General features: G+C 36.0%; 1 protein-coding gene across 2 annotated transcripts in view; it reads left to right on the forward strand.

The window, feature by feature from the left end:
• Positions 1 to 959: 959 nt before the first annotated feature.
• LOC126773286 (lachesin-like) overlaps positions 960 to 14822 on the forward strand; it is a 126988-nt gene continuing 113125 nt past the window's right edge. The window contains exon 1 of one of the 2 annotated variants that reach the window (XM_050494114.1): positions 960 to 1233. The gene's annotated coding sequence lies outside the window, so the exon portion shown is untranslated. The remainder of the gene's footprint in view (positions 1234 to 14822) is intronic. The other variant, XM_050494113.1, reaches the window with a different exon arrangement.

The following is a 14822-nucleotide window of genomic DNA, read 5'->3' on the forward strand; positions in this document are numbered from 1 at the left end:
GCCGTTGAACGAGCGCTGGAAATATTGAATTATCTTCTTCGCTTTAACGAAATTACGGTGAAACGTGACAGTTAGCGTAAATAAAGGCGTCGATTTATTAAATGTGCCCCGACCTCACCCCGACCCTGTGGAAACTTGTTAAGACTGCGAATACTTGTGAGGGCATTAATTGCAAACTAGATTACCCTTCTCGGCCCTTCGACTTCCCCATAATGGGCGCGAGGGTAGATCACATTCCGACGGGACTTAAACGAACCGTCTTCGTCTCGTATAAACACGCTCTAAATTTCAGATTCAAGATTTAGACAAGAAATTGCGTATCAGCACCGCCTTATATAAGTGGAATCCCAAATCCTTACAATATCCAATAGCGTAAAAGAAATGCGCGAAATTAAATTCCGAAGCGTAGCGATTTGTAAGGGTAACCGGCAGCGAACCGCGGAGCCAGATTAGTGAGCCCGCTTCCCGTCGCTTCTCTAATAAAGGCGCACGCCTTCCGACTGTCGACAGTTGCGCTTTTATTTATATAATTATGTTAACTCGGCCAATATTTATTGTGGCCAGGTATATATATTTATTTTATTATCACGTGGGAGTCAATTTTTAATATAAGTTGAAGGAATTTATAAAAGAGCATCGAGTAGACCTGGCATTTGACCGGATTGCTTTTCAATTTTGTCAATTTTCGAGACGAAATCTGCGATTTCCGTCGGTGGACCCCGCGGTTATGTATGGGAGCGAACGATTCCGGAACTCGTAGCGCGCTGGAGCTCGGGTCAGGCTCACAGGAAAATTGAATTTCAATGTCACAACAGTGCAGATGTAAAAATGATCGCAGGCTCGGGAAAGATCGTTTGTTCGGGTGCGCGCGTCGCGGGCGGGCGTCGCGGGGTGGGCGGGCGTCGAGGGTGCGCGCGCCGCGGGGAGGTGACGGCAGCGGCGGCAGTGTCCCGGGCCGCCCGCGCTGAGCGCACGTGAGGCGTTTCAAGAATCCTCTTCAAAGACTCGCGCGTGATCGTGTCTGTGTCGCAGTGTGTGCTCTATGTGGAAAGCGAAAAGCGCGCGCGGCGTGTCGCCCGCGCATCTCCGCGCTCACTGAGCGGAGACAAAGTTACAGTTCGGCACACGTTTTAAAGTTCCACCGTGACGTAGTCGGAAGCGGACCTGCGGACAAACTGCTGATAGTAAAGCGATGTCGCGAAACCTCTGAAGCTGAAGTGTTCATATAGCTGAGTAAGTTTCAACTTCTGATTTTTTGTGCTTACGTAAGGACTGTGTACGACTTTTTGTGTCAGTGAGGGTAGTTTAACTTATAATCCTGAAAGCGGACCGTCGGCCACGAGTATCTCTTATCTCACTCGAAGCCGCCGGAGCGGCCGTCAAAGCCTCCACAACAATAAAGATAAGATCGGGCCATAAACTTTCACAGACCGATCTTACTTAGTTGACAGAACGGAGGTAGGTCTCCTGATGTAGACATTTCCATTTATTGCATACTTGTACATTAACATCATTGTCAAATATAAAATAAAACCATTTTAAAATTAATTAGAATATTTCATACGAATAAAATTAGCATTTACTAGTTGTCGACGGAAATCGAAGCAATGAATTTTGATGGCTGAATTAATAAGGCGAGTGTGTCATGTGTCATGTGCAACTGTTCTGCTGCTGTTGAACAAACACGTTGAATCCCGCGTAAAGTTTTACGGTCGGTTTAAAATGGAATGTCCGTTTAGATGAGTGCGCTTAGATAACCTGAATAAAACATTCAATCCTCGAGAAAACCTACTCTATTTGATTAACATCGTAATCGTTACCGAGAATCCTTCACAAATAAGAAGATCAGCTCCGAGACATAGCAAGGAACATTAGTAGATGAAGCTCTGCGTCAAAGGAAACAGTTCCTGTAATTGATATATGGTAGGCTTAAACCTTGATGTGTTAAGGATAAATTGGTAATTATAACGTACCATTTTTTGAAGAGCTTTTATTTATAAACTAGTAAAACTATTTATAAATATTAAAACTTTCCGTTTTAATATTTTATTACTACAAAATTAAGTTTAATTTTTTAATTAGTTCCGACTTCGTACGGGTAAAATTAGGATTATAAACCATACCATACATTTATTAATCAATGATATAAAAGTATTCTCCAGTCGATCAATTCAGCCATACAGTACAGTGCTAAGGGCATATAAAAATACATACATACGTATCTAAAATTACTGATTCAAATTGTATTGTGTTAGCAATATTTATAATGTGAAGAATTGTTAATGTCCATTGTGTAACAATAATATCTCTGGAGTGACGTTACCACCGAGACGGACAATTTGCATTTTTTATAACTTTTTATCGAAACAAGTAACACAAATAAAGACTAATGATTTGATTATAGCTTGTTAACAGACATCGTGAGCTTCGAATATTGATAATAAAGCTTAAATTACCGTCGTCTTATGAAACACTTGTAGTTTTATTGAAGTTGAAGTACTATGAAAGAGCAGTTCAGGCGACGAGAGAATTGCTTTACCGTCGCTCGAATGGGATTAGCCCTTTCGAGGGACGCGATAAACTAATATGCGGAGTGGAATGGGTTTCGAATAACCCTATTTAGTGCGCGGTCGAAGGCTTTCTTCGCAGAACGTGTACTTGCTCCGCTATTCCACTATTACCCGAAACATTTCGCATTCAGTTCCTCACCCTTTACTGGTGATTTAGAAAGACCCAAACTATCGGCTTTCGAAGCGAAGATTGAAATATAACAATTTCTGCGGATTTTGCTTTCTTTGTTGTGAAGTTGAGGCGCCTCGAAGTTAGTGGTTGAGCGTCTCCTGAATTTTTAACGATTCTGATCCCGAGTGACTCAAAATATTCTTTCAGAGCAAGTGAAGTAGCCGGACCTACTTACTTTCTTTTAAACTTAAGCTATTCAATACGGTTTTTTGCAAAATATATATAACTGATTGAAATCTAATCTAAGTTCAATGTAAAATAAAACTAATTTGCGCCTCAGCGCGAAAAAATGCACATAAAATATAATTTCAACATGATACTTCAAAAATCTCGTCTCGAGAAGTGGCTCGAAGGTTCAAATGGCTTCCGTTATAGCTTTGTCACCATAACATATTCATGTGGACGATCGTCGATCGCTCCCCCGAGCCCCGATAAGCTCACCCGCGATACCATTCGTAGCCCTTTGCTTTATAGCGCGATTTGGTCGCCCACGACAATGTTACGTTTGCGCTAACCCTAATGTTGTCGGGTGTTTTTATATCGACTGCATTAGTGATTAATAAAGGTATTTATACTTAAAGTTTATTCGGTATATAATTCAATGCTAAGATTTTTCTGCTTATTATGAGATTCCATAAGACATAAATCAAGAGTATTCAACTATGTTTTTATTTATTTATTTATCAATCTTCTCATTTTAACTTCGTATTGTAAATTAATGATATTTATTATAATATGACAGTAATTAAAATTGTTTATTTATTTTCAAACGTTGTGCTTAAAATATTTGAATAAATTAATTATTATTAGTCGACTGACTTATCATTAGTCGCTTTTTTATTTCAAAGCTATTACATATGAGGTTTTTCTACGTTATTAGTTTCAAGATATTAAGAAAATAATAATCAATTATCGTGGTTATTTGCGCAAACCATATAATATCTAATTATTTTATCTTAGTAAAGCGATCCGACCCCTTTTAGCGATAAGACAACTGAAATTTCACGATGACATTTAAGAATCATAGAAATCCAACATTCATTCCAAAGATTATGGTCGTTAAAATCCGTTTGTCGGTGTTCAAAGAAAATACCGAGTCATTGTTTTTATCGACTGAACATCTATTGAATTTCTGACAGCTTTGATGAGTTGCGAAGGGAAACAATTACCCATACAAAGGAACTGAACGACGTGCTCTGTGAATATTCCACGTTCGATAAGTGATTGTAAAAATTTTGAAACCGCGAAGGCCTCATTAGTCACCGAGTGATGCGAACGTTGCAAGTTAGATATCGATCCCTTGGGCTGACTTATTATTATTTGTTCATTCTATGTGAGTCTTTTTAAATCGATTAATAAAAAGAGTAGTCAAATAAAAATAGAAATCAGAAACTTTTTAATGTCATCTTAGACAGTATTATTTTGTTTTGAGTTCTCGCGTATACTCGTAACAGAGATCGCACACGACGCTACCGCCGCGCGACGGGGCAGTATCGCATAACCATGAATGTAATGTAATAATGATAGTAAGTGCCCACTTATCGTACCCGCCCTCGTGAACCTTTGAATTATTCAGAGTGTGATACAAATTTCGTTTCATTGTCATCGCAAATTTGTCCGTTTAAATAGCTGCCGATTTGTGTTAGTTTACTAAATTGGGTCAGAAAATTAAATCGTCGCAGACTAACTAGCTCTTGGCAATGTTCGAGAAGTTACCGTTATTTTATTTATTACTGAAGCAAAGGCTTGTTATTTTAGATATTATCTTTGACTTTTAAATTTAATTATGGTCATTAAACTTGTAAACATTACATTTCTGATTTGGAGTAACTGTTCGATGCAGATATTCTATTTTATAAAGACGTCTAATCTTACACATTAAGCTTTGATGATTTTAAAAGTAATCAGAAAAACTTACATTTATCAATAAACTGAGCCGAGATGAAAAAAAAACAATTTTTTGTTTTGTTAAGTTTACTTGAATTGATACATTTGATTTGATTTGTATACAAGTGGGTTATTAGCGTGTATATTCGCCATTGTAGATACATTGGAGAATAAATTTAGTTTTTTAAGTGTTTGTTTTTTAAATATTCACAAAAAGTCTAAAATGTGAGTTTATTTGGTCAACAAAAACTAAAAATCTAATATTACATATATTAAGAAACCAAAAATATACCGGCATAGTTTAAAAATCATCATACTAAAATAAACGCGAATTTTGTTTCTATTTATTATTGACTTGAAAGATAATATTGAAGTGTTTTAATGATAGAGTTAATCTTTGTTAACTTTATAATCCGCACCTGTAAGTAAACGGATTTACGAACGAAGTGAACGCTTAGCGCGGGATTACTATGATTATATTTATAAAAAAACAGTATTTCAATTAAATCACGACCCACTGATTTTACAACTATGTCATTGTTTTAGTTTTAAGAGCCTGTCCACTCGCTCGATATCACTTTGTTTATACAAATCTGTGACATATTGACGGACAGACAATATACACCTGAGATATGGCAACTTTCGTTCTACATAGTGACGTCATAGTTTTTTTTTAAATTTAAACTAAGCGTCAAGTGTTTTCTTTTTTAACTTCATCGAATATAAGCAACGATGTTAATACACTTTGCTGGTATAAGATAAATCTGTATATTTGTCGATTTATTAAATATAAAATATTAAGCAATATTTAATAATTTGCATGAAATATTATGTCCGTCTCTTGATAAACACAAACGAAAGAAACACATTAATTAACGTGTTTAGCGCGATCATACATATATACAGACATACATATGGTTAAATAAAAGCAGCGAAACTTGCGGGATAACTTATTTCAAATATTATTTACATAAGGCAACTTTAAGTGGGATTACTTTTAGCAATTTCGGTGTGTGACCGTAAAATCTCTAAGAAAATAAGGTTGAAAAAACGTGAAATCAGTTCAAAAACGTTTCCCTCGCTTTGAGCGCGGTATTATCCGTCGTTTCCCAAGGACTTTACCGAGGTTTAGGATTCGAATACGGCGATAGAAAAACAGATAGAAGTATGTACGGTAATAACGTATTTGTATACGGCTGTATACAGGTATGAAGAAGATCTTTTGATGTTTTCAGCGGTAAATGAAAATAAAAATTATACGTTGAAAGATCAAAACATTGAACATATTCAAATAAGCCTTCAACCAATAATAAAATACACGCAATAAAAACAGAACATAATTTAAGAAAGTATTTTTTTTTTATTATTCTCCTCGTATATACTTATTTTTAATAGACTTTCGCAGCATATTATATAGAGGTAAGTTTTGTTAGCTTATTTGCAAAAAAAGCTATTTTAATACTATGATAATATTAGTTTCAAGGCAGATATAAGCTGCCTATTATATTTTAAGTTGAATACTTTTAGAAATATAGGTTATTTTATGTTACCGTAATCGGAAAGAAAATTGCTTGGCCGGAGCTTTCCAAGCGAATGTAAAACAAAAAAGTATTTCTTTTAAAAACTATCAGATACACACAATCTTTCTATGTAAGTTTTGATCTTCAAAATATGTAAAGAAAGGTTTGCAACGGTACATTCATATCTTACCTCTATATAACTGACGGTTACTTTGTATTTGTATGTATGATTTTATTTGAATGTAAAAGATTAATTTCATTTATTTTTCCATTTTGTTAAAACTCGTGATCGGGTTCACATCAAGTCAAGTGAGTAATTTGCGTTTTTAATTCATCTCGTGCTGAAAACGCCGTGAGGAAATCTGCCTGTGTTGGTAAAAAACTGCTGTAAGTGTAAGTGGAGCAGGGAGTAGGATAAGAGCTAAACGTTTTTAAAAAGAGAACGGCCCAGCAATGGGACATTTACAGTGTTACTTTTTCTAAATTTTTGCTTTTTATCAAAATAAATGTTAATATACTGGTGGTATGGCTTTGTGGAAGCTCGTCTAGGTAGGTACCACCCACTCATCAGATATTCTACCGCAAAACAGCAGTACTTGATATTGTTGTGTTCCGGTTTGAAGGGTGAGTGAGCCATTGTAATTACAGGCACAAGGGACATAAAATCTTAGTTCCCAAGATTGGTAGCGCATTGGCTATGTAAGCGAAGCTTGACATTTCTTACAATGCCAATGTCTAAGGGCGTTGGTGACCACATACAGTCAGGTGGCCCATATTTTTTTATTTTTATTATATTCGCCGGGAGGGCAAATGACTCTACTCCACCTGATGGTAAGTGGTAGTAGAGTCCAAACGCGACGACGGCCAGTACAGACGGGAAAAACGTTCTACACTAGCCGCCTTCGCCTTGCCGGCCCACAAGATTGAGGAACCCGGGTTGTAAGAGGAGGGGAACACGTGAGCTGGTAAGGAATTCCATTTTTTGGAAGTGCGACAAAGAAAGGAGTTGCCAAATTTCTTTGTGCGCGATGGAATATGCTCGTCCGCCTTCCTATTCTGTAAAAACATGTGAACTTAAGACGTGTTCAATAAATATAAAATACCATTTTAATGTATTACAAGTTATGAGAAAAAAATATGTGTTTTAGATAATACAGGCGGATAATCGCTCGGTTTGTTACTCTTTGTAATAATATATATTAATAACCAACATTATCAACCACATTAGACGAATTAAAAATTTTAATAGAATCACAAAATGCAGTACAAGAGGTGGTCTTATTTCTTCTTAATTCTTCCAACATTTGTGTTAGGATATTTAAATTATATTTCATATTGTATATATATATAGTAACAATTATATAACAAAATAAATTCTTCTATAACAGTTGTTATAAATACAATCAACTGTTTCCGATGTGACAAATAAACACAAAACACATTTTACATAAATTAATTCGAAGATATTTAACAGAAACCGTAACAAATAACAAATATCAATAATTTTCGTAATCGTCAAAGCAAACACGAATTTAAGTAACATAAACTTTAAGATTAGTATCAAGGAGCAAACAGCGATGATGAATTACAGCGATATTTTACTAGTCTCACCTCGACTCCATTACCCCGCGCCCCTCACCCCTCGCTTATTGATAAAATCAAAACTATTAATATTGTCGAGGGACAATTATAGAACACTTTGTTTTGCTTTGATCCATTACACTTATCGCCGTAATCGGCGCTCGTTAGAGAGGCATTGTTCAAGTTCCGACGCTGAATTTCTCTTAGTACAAGTCGCGCTCGCGATTATTTCATTGTTGCCATTCATATCATTGATCGTGATTATTGAAGAACGATTGACAATAAAGTCGTATCTGAGTTATATATTTTTTATTCGTTAAAAGATTGATATGTGATAGTATAAAGGTTTGAACGGAACGATTGAAATAAAATAACCAAATGTAACTCTCGTAAGCGCGTTCGTAAGACAGTGTTCGGTGATTATGATTGTTGATATTGATATCAGAAGTTACTTGAAATACAGGAGGTATTTCAAGTAACTTCTGATAACAATATATCACCGAAACGTTAAATTTAATATAATCTTGTAAAATGACGATTCAGAAGAACATGAATGAGATTTCTTAATGTATTTTGATTTTGAACTAAAATTAATTATTTAGGTTGTTCGTATAAAAGTGTTAATAACGAAATAATAGGGCAAACAATACGAAACAGATGTGCACGCTGTTAGTTATAGTTCTGGTGTCTGTAGTACTGCAGGTACACATGAGTTGTACTCGTAGGTGGTAGGCCAGTGTTATCCAGTTTCAATATTAATTTACAGCTTGAGCTATTACTTCGTTTTCGAAGCAACTACTCACCTCCAGTTTCAGTTACTACCGGTTTTAAGACGGGGGAGTTATGCAGTGTTCGTTGTGAAGTGTATGTATAACAAAAGTTGTAACCGTACCGTCATGTTATAGTTCAAGTATATATATATTATAAACATATATTATATTATAAACAGACAAATTGTACAATCTCTTTCTATTAAATGGTTTAAAACGTATCAAGTCGCATGTGAATTATGACGTATTGCACGCACGTTTTCGTCGGTTGGCTGAAATAGTTATTGAATCACATCGAAACTATTGTGGTTACATACTTGCGTCTATTTGTTTGTTTATACGTGTATGTTATTTATTGCGAGTATGAGAAAAATAACTTGCGATAATAATAATTAATGATATTTTTTTTCTTAATGTGTCTACTAAACATTAAATCGTGGTATAAATGTGTTTCTATATAAAGTATGTGAGGTCTTTATCTGTGTCAATTGGATGCATTCTCGCCCGTTCCCGGCGGTCGTCTTGCTCATCTAACGGATGCGCATCTCCGCAGATACGAACCGAGCCAACATTACACTTAATCGGTTTTCTGAGTATTTTCCGGCTCTGCATTCGCATTTTTATTTGGCAATTTTATTTCAAGATATTAAACGATAATACACATTTGTTTACGATAATTGTGTTTGAGAATTTATGTAACGTTGTAAAACGTTATCGAGTGATATTAACACGCGATAATTTTTAAGCTTACACGACGATAAGCTTTAAGCAACTTAATCATTTTACTTTCGTACTTAAAAACGTTTTAAATTTTATTTTCATGCTTTTAAAAGCAAATTTAATAGCAATTATTAAAGCAAATATGATATCGTTTCTGTTGTGGACATTCGAAGGTCACATCGGCGACGTCGAATTTACAGTATAGGTTGAGGTGTGTGTGGTAATAGGCGTAGGAATTTAATTGAGAGAAACTACAATGCAGATATATTTGCTGTTCTTGTTGTCATGGCAAAATGATTTCTTGGAGGATGAGCAAATGGACCATTGGCTGATTCTCCAAGAATAGGTGATAATGGGTTTAATAGGTAATAGGTCTCATCATAGTCATATACATCGATTCTGTTGTGACACTTTTCACCCCTTCCCGAACACTGAAACGAGGTCTTTTGTCCCTGTAATTACACCGATACACCCTTACAAGTTAGAACTTAGCAATACAAATTACTGGTGAATGGGTGGTATCCATTTAGACAGGTCTGCATACCAACCACCGTATTACACAATATCATCCTCAAGAAATTAGAAAATTGTATTGGCAATTGAAAAATGGATAGAATTTGACGAACAATCACATCTATCCGCGGTGGCTTCAAAATGATATCCATTGTTCAGCTTAATCACATACATACTGGCTTCTTGATTTAACATCGGATGAAATCTTATATATTATTATCTTAATGTATAATATATTATTTTATATACAGAACGAGGCTCAGTGGTCATTAGAAATTACGGTGGCAAGTCGAGACTTTAAATATTTTAAATCTATTGAGTTGTGCGTAAATTGCAATTCAGAAAGTAATATTCTAAAGGGAAGAAAATTTTTACGAACTTTGAAGCGAAGAAAGAGTTAATTAAATGCTTGAAAATTTTATGTTATAGAGATTAGTTTCAAAATAACATTCATTCTTCATTATTTTTTAGTAAAGTAATTTAAAATTTTCTTCTTGAATTAAAAGTTAAAAATTCACTTGATATTTGTATGTTCACTAGGTTAGTGATTGTTGAGAAGTATCTTCTATCAAGAAAAATGATTTTTGATATTTTTTCCATCGTTCTGAGATGAAGCAGACGCATATATCTACTGCAGTGAGATCAATCTAGACTAAGCATTTACGGTGTTATGAAAGTATAATAAAATTATATTATTTTTCAAGTAACAAACTAAAACTACTAAACCGATTCTGATAAAATGTTACCTGTTTAAAAGCTTATGAAACAAGAACAAGGAAAAAAATCATCTTGTGAAGACATTATACTCAGTTGATTCTATATGTGGCGTTATTTGCATTACATTTGCATATCCCTTAGAAGCGAATTAAGCTCGTAAGCATTCGCCTAGTGTGGTGCTGCCGTTATACGTTAGGATATTAATATTTACAGTGGCTCAATTTAGCTTGAATAATAAATATCGCCACGGATCTGTTTACGATTCACGTAAGTGGCTGATCCTTAGGGGCTTAAGTGACACGTTACGCTGAGGAGAACGCGTCGCCCGGAATTACGTGACTCTTAATGAGATGTAGGTACGAGTTGTCTGTGTCTAGGACACTCGTGATGATACACGCTACAAATATCTATCTGTTTGGGTAGACTTATTCTACTGTCAGACTGCAAAGTGTAAGTAAACACAAGGCACGTAACATTTTGGATCTTATACTTGGCTGCGTATATATGGTATCGATGGCATATGGGGTGATCAGTTACTATCGGGTTGCCCATTGATCCGTCTGCATTCTTATATACAAAAAATATTATATGAGTAACAATGATCATACACCTACATTATCGGATGTATTTAGGTACAGTTTTGAATTACAGAGTCTTAAATTCTAAATTTTCCACGACATTTTTCAGCAAAATTTCGACAATAACTCATTCGCCCAGAGACAATGAAGGTATATAGGTCAGAACGAGCCAGATTTACAGAGGCATTAATAAGGATGGGTACATTTAGCGAGCTGCTACAAATTACGGACCGCGTTAGTATGTGATTGATGTCTGCACTGCGCTGTTACACAACGTATTTCATTCCTACATAATTCACTCATCATTGAATGGATACTTTTATATAATACTCAGCCATTTATCACGAGTTTCCTTAAGGCATACAAACCATATATACGATACAAAATATACTTCGTAAACATATAAAGATTAAAGTCGGTTTTCTCATAATAATTCAAGCACTTATCGTATTTATATCTTATAAACTTCTCCAATATTATTTAGTTTTCTCCACAATACCAAAGTGACATTTCTAAAAAGAAAATTTCACAAAGAAAACTACTCTATGTATTAATTTGTCGTTCATTTAAATAAAACTACACTAAGGAAGAATAAAATTCAATTATTAAATACTGCCCTCTACGAGTGTATGAGGTTAGTAGGACGTGTTTTGTTTTTTACTTAATATCCTAAGGTCTCTAAGGACAAAACGCGCACGAGCGTAATCTCGTCACGTCAAGTAGTAACAGTCTGTGAATATCACAGCTGGGCAAATACCTCCACTCATGTTAAGGAGCGGAAATGAAGCTTACTTAACTACGCTGCTCCACTCGGATAATACACGTGGCATAATATCATTAGTTACACGCAGGTATGTCAACGATGCTTCACCCCTAAACATGAGATTAATATTGCAATATACTGCTGGTCGGCCTATGTGGAAGCTCGTCTGGTAGCTTGGAACTTATCAGATATTCTACCGTAAAACAGCAGTACTTTTTATTGTTTTTTTCTGTTTTGAAGGGTGATAGAGCTAGTGTAATTACAGGCACAAGGAAAATAACATCTTGATTCCCAAGGTTGTTGGTGAATAGGCGATGTAAGCGATGGTTAACATTTCTTACAATGCCAATGTCTATAGGCGGTGGTGACGGAGGTGTCACCTTCCTGACACTAGTGTGGTGCACCAATCAACACGGCGCAACTCACCCTGACGGAGTGTGCTGCGTGGGGGCCCTAGAGGCATTCCCTGGCAGCGGTTGTTGATGAAAACCGGGGAGAAGAAAGTGGCGCTATGCGCACCTACTACCTCCGCCGCAATAGGCGTCACCGGGACTAGGGGGTTCTCAGTACCCTGGTGGATTACCCCTAGAGAATGGAGGCCTGCATAAGCGGGCTGTCCGTTACGGTAGCATGCGCAAGCGATCCCGTTACGATCCTCGTTAAGACGGAAAGGATAACGCTGGTTTTTTAGTAAGTATTCCGTTGTTCGAGGCACCGAGTGCGCCCCGGACACCGGCGAGCTCCACATACCCCCCCCCCAATGTTCTGGTGAGAGAAACGCGTAACGCGTTCTTCCAGCGTGAAAAAAAAATGGGTGGTGGTGACTTACCATCAGGTGGCCTCGTCCGCTACCTATTCTATAAAAAATGCATACCTAAACTTAGTGTACCATGACTAGAAATGAACCTGATACCTCGGTTTGTATATCTTAAAATTTCTTACTTTCTTGTCCTTCACAATACTAAAAACATATAACAAAAATCCTCTGTAACTCGCACTTTTACTGTAATCTCCCGAACAGTTGATAGGTTCCTCGTGTTCTGGCTAATGACACCGGCTTTCTTGATTATGAGTTTAATATTTATAATAGTAAACCATTATGAAATTGAACTTTATAAAGCGAAGTGATGAAAATTTTACAATCCATATTCCGAGGTAATAAAAAAACAGCTTACATTTAATGGCTGGCTCTTTGCAGCGAACTTAATAATTCTGTTTTAATATTTTTATGAACTGAAGTAATCTATACTAATATTATAAATGCGAAAGTAACTCTTTCTATCCGTTACGCTATCACGGCTAAACTACTAAACTGATATTGATGAAATTTGGTACGAAGCAAGCCTGAACACCAAGAAAAGATACAGAATCCTTTTTTACCTAACTAGCTCTCCCAACTTATTGCGGGTTACCCTTTTCATTCCTCGCCCTCGCTGTTGAAGTTGAAATTTCCAAGAATCTGTTCTTAGTGAACTATATCTACATCACAAACGAAGTAACCATGAAAAATTTTAAGTCAATCAGGCGTAAAGTTTTGGAGATGTCGTGATAAGTTAGTCAGTGGTATATATATATATATATATATATATATATTTATTAAAAATAACATATTATATATACTGGTTTAATTAAAATCTGTATATATTAACCCTTCAAATTTTCACCGCTTATTTAAGATGAAACCGTTCTATTCTCGTCGCGAGACCTCATTACCTTACGTCGGATCATATATTTTCCTTAACATGTTTAAAATGTGTAACGCAGGTTGTTCGAATAATTTTATCGGCGCTTCCGAGTCACGTACTGACACTTCATCGCGTAGGCGAAGGGGCGGGGCGTGGGGACGAGGGGCGCCAGGAGAGCTCTCCGTAACAATTTTGACAGGGAGAGTCCTCTCGTCCGAATTGAACGCCAGGTGTATTCTGTCTTTTGCAAATAATTAGGAAGCTCTTAATTGCCGATACGGATTTCATTGTTGTATAAAGTAACAACGTACGCACAGACACTGGGCCGAGGACGATCGGATCGCGTTAAAGTTTAATCGTTTGTCAAATTGATATATCTTTGTTGCCGTTTGCTCGTTTCATGTTTATATTCGTGTTGTCAGGTTTTCGATATTGAAGGCAACATTTTTACGATATGAATAAACTAGCATACTGCGATATTTATGTGAAGTTTTCCGTGTTAGTCCATTTCAGATTTGACCATTTTATTGTTGTAATTATTTAATAAAATCGTAAAGGTGGTATTTAACAGTGATTTCAAATAAAATAGTAGACAAAGAGATTACAAAATTGAAAAATATTGACAAGAAGCTGATGAAAGATTTTCGCTGAACGCAGCAAGAAATGGAATAAGCCTCGCGGGTGACGGAACTCACGCCGCGTACGATTCAACGCCGAGCGTGAAATAGGATTGAATTTTTTCAGAACCTTAAATAGGCTTTAGTTCAAAATTCCAGTCGAGTTTTCAATTGTCTCTGGCGACGTTCGAAAGTTGTAGTTACTGGGAAATAATTCAAACACGAGTTTGTTAATGCACGCTTTAGTGTACAAAGAAACGTCGACGTTTCCTTTGTCGACTGCCAAGACTGTACGTTTGCCAAAATTCAAATATCTAAGCCCCTCAGGAGTTGTGTATTTATTGTTATTTTTTTAATAATAGTTCCTACTTGAAGAACATTTACATGACGACAATCGCTTGGGATTTCGTTATAGTCTTTATACGGTCCTAACAAGAGGTATTTAATACGGTACAATACTATAATTTCATTGCGTGTAGATCCGAGGAAAAACGTATCACTATGTCAAGTGTCACTTGTAATGGGCGCAATAGACAAAATCGGTCAGGAGACGATCATCATCTTAACTTGCCTATGTATCAAAAGATTTAGTATTGTAAATTAAATCAAAATATTTTAACTATAGACAGAGAATATTGTATAGGTCTCGTACAAATTTATTCATATATAACTAGTTTTTGCAGGCGGATTCGCCCGCGAGTTAAACCAAATTTCATCAAAATCGGTTCA

This window comes from Nymphalis io, chromosome 14 (assembly GCF_905147045.1).
Source record: "Nymphalis io chromosome 14, ilAglIoxx1.1, whole genome shotgun sequence".
Lineage (NCBI taxonomy): Eukaryota > Metazoa > Arthropoda > Insecta > Lepidoptera > Nymphalidae > Nymphalis > Nymphalis io.